This window comes from Elephantulus edwardii, unplaced genomic scaffold (genome assembly GCF_000299155.1).
Source record: "Elephantulus edwardii isolate Elephantulus edwardi_28Jun2011 unplaced genomic scaffold, EleEdw1.0 scaffold00044, whole genome shotgun sequence".
Lineage (NCBI taxonomy): Eukaryota > Metazoa > Chordata > Mammalia > Macroscelidea > Macroscelididae > Elephantulus > Elephantulus edwardii.
The window spans coordinates 18,446,473-18,449,886 of record NW_006399794.1 but is presented as its reverse complement, the minus strand read 5'-3'; positions in this window follow the sequence as shown (position 1 = coordinate 18,449,886).

The window sequence follows — 3,414 nt, the reverse complement described above, 5'->3', positions numbered from 1 at the left end:
TATTCAAAATGGGTGACCCTGGAGGACATTATGCTGAGTGAGGTATCTCAGTCACAAAGGGACAAATGCTATATGGTGCCACTGTTGTAGAATGAGGGTGGCATCAGGGTGGGGGTAAGACTGAGAAAAACTGGATGAAATATGTTTACGGCATTGAAGCCTATGGGGGAGAGAATAGTTTAAAAGTATTCTATTTTAGGGCATTATGTTTTTTGTAGGAGCACACAATGCGAGTTGCAGAGTGGATTATATTTGGGGTTTAGGGTGTGGTTGGGGGAGGTGTGGGGGGGATTGTGTACCAATGACGGAGTTTTTCTTTTGCTTTTCAAGAAGAGGAGCAAATGGGGGGGAGGGGAGGGTCAGTGGGGAGAAGGGTGCAACAATGAATGAATGGAAATCCAAAATCTCTGTAGATGTTAATTGAAATGAAAAATAAATAAATTAAAATATTAAAAAAGGATGTCATTTCATCACTTAACTGATTTCATCTCCTTGTCAAAAATCAGTTGACCATAGGTAGATGGGCTGATTTCTGGATTCTCAGTTCTATTCTATTGATCTATGTGTCTGTCATTGTACCAGTACCATGCTGTCTTGACCACCACAGCAGTGTAGTAGGATTTGAAATCAGAGAGTGAGATGCCTCCTACCTTGTTTCTCTTTTTAAAGAGTGCTTTGTTTATTCTGACCCTCTTTCTATTCCAAATGAAACTGGAGATTGTCTTTTCTATGTTGTTAAAGAATGAGATTGGTATTTATTTTAGGATTGCATTGAACGTGTAAATTGCCTTTGGTAGTATTGTCATTTTCACAACATTTAGTCTTCTTATCCAAGAGCAAGTAATATTCTTCCACTTCTCCAGTTCACTTTTTGTTTCTTGCAGTAATAATTTGTATTTTTCTTTGAATAGACCCTTGGTACTTCTGGTTAGATTTACTCCTGAAGGGTATTGTTTTTCTTAGCTCCAGTTTTGCATTCTTTTTGTCACTACAGAGAAATCTGACTTTTGTATATTGATCTTGTATCCTACCACTTTGCTGAACTGGTCAACTATGTCCAGTAGTTTTCTTGCTGAGACTTTAGGATTTTCTAATTTTATTATCATATCATCTGCATAGGGAGATAATATTACTTCCTCTTTGCCATTTTGGTTACCCCTTATTCCATTCTCTTGTCTTATTGCTATCACTAAAACTTCCAATACAATATTGAATAAGAGAGATGATAGTGGGCATCCTTTCCTAGTTCCAAACAGAAGACTTCTTTCTCTAAAATGGGTCAAAATGTTTGTTTCAGATGAAGCAAATGAAATGTTGAGCCAATGGTTTTAAGGACAAAAGTCTATGAGGTTTTTAAAAAATTGAATAGAAGTATTCAGGTTTTGTTACTTTCTAAAACAATGCCAACTGATGTGTTGGAATTGACTAAAGAAACTCATGAGGGATCCAATTAGAATTCTGGTGAAAAGGGAAGGATAGAAGTTGGATATACTTTATGACCTCTACGAGACACTCATGATTCTATAAGCTATCTTTCTCAACATAAAGCACAAGTTAGATTGGCTTACTGAGAAAATTCATTCTAGGGACTTTACAGTTTCTGCACTGCTTGGTGACATGGACTAGAAGTAGAGAAATGTGATCATGAAAGAATTCTAATCAACATGAAAGAGGATTCTGATCACCAATCTCGGCACATGGGATTGAAGTTCAATAAATATCTTTGGTTATAAACTATGGCCAACCTACTTACTAGTCATGAAAACTATATTTAGAGAAATGGCAAAGGGGTCCATTTGGGAGAAAGGGTGAGGTTATAAACTTTGTTACCAAAGCAAACAAGAAGATTTGTCATGACACTGAGACTTTCTAAAATATTACCATGGAGAATTGCCAATGAATGTGGCTGACCTTCTGAATGCTGTGCTCACTGTTGCTGATTAGGTGATCACAATATGTATTGTGCATCTTTATTTGGGAATATTTTAATCTTATCTCAAAGCTCATAATGGATCAAACATACAATTTTTAATAGCAACACGACTTTAGTTGTTAGCTCTTATGAGGGAAGGCTTTAGTTTTATCCTCTTTATATTACTGGAATGAGTATAAAATATGAGGTCTGTAAAGTCTTTCTTAGAATGTATTTCCTATTTATATAGAAAAGGTTGTATTAGATGTTCTCTATAATTTAATAATAATATTTCAGACTAGAATATTTAAGCACTATATTAAATAATCCAATTATGTTAAACTAATATATCTGCCTTTATTTTTTGTTCTTAGTCTGAATAGAAAGACTTTTAAGATAATCTGTTGTATTTTTTTGCTATTTTGTTAGAAAGCACTTGAATGTATAACATAATAAATAAGTACATTAATAACTTTGAATATATCATGGACTGCTAAGAAAATGAAAAGTTCATCCTAGAGAGTGTTAAACCAGGCTGCTCCTTGGAGGCAAAGATTATGAAGTTTTATCTGCTATACTTTGGACATGTTGCAAGAAGGGACAAATCCTTGGAGAAGGACATCATGCTCAGGAGGGTGGAGGGACAGTGCAAGAGAAGAAGACCCTCTATGAGGTGGATTGATTTAATAATTAGGGTAATCAGGGTAGGTGTGTTAGAGACAGTGAGATTGGCACAGGATAGAGCAGGGTTTAGGGATGTTGTATATAGGGTCAGTGTGAGTCACAGGTGACTCAACAGCACATAAAACCAAACAACAACAATTACTTTTGAACTAGACCCTGTTGATAAGCTCCCCAAACAATCATATCCTATGTAGGATTAAACCACCATTAAAATTACAATGCGACACATGTCTTAGAGAAGTTTAAAGGTTAAATACATTGTATATTCTCTTATAAAAATATACACACCTATGTTTATTTTTGCATTATTCACAATAGCACAGAGATGGAAGCAAATCAAATACTGTTCAACAAATGAATGGATAGAAAAACTATGGGTATATTTACACAAAGGAATATTATGCATCATTGAAAAGCAATGAACTCATAAAACACTACACAACGTGGGTAAGACTTGAGGAAATATCTCAGTTTCAAGAGGACAAATACTGTATAACATGTTATTGTTGTTGTTGATTACTTTCGAGTCCAGTACTCACAGCAACCCTATGAACAGAAGGGCTGTAGCCCCTCTAAAACTATAGACATTTATCAAAGTTCATAGAGTTTCTGGAGGCATGTTGTTTAGGAAGTGGATAGGACTGACATAGGGAGTAGGGAAGAGAATGAGGAAAGAGTGGACAATGAACACTGTTGGAACAGATAAGGGGGAAAATGTTTCAAAAGGAATATATGACTATGTATTATATGAATGACAACAATCTGGAACAAGAAGTGCATTGCAAAGTGGACTGAGGGAGGGGAGAGAGACACAATGA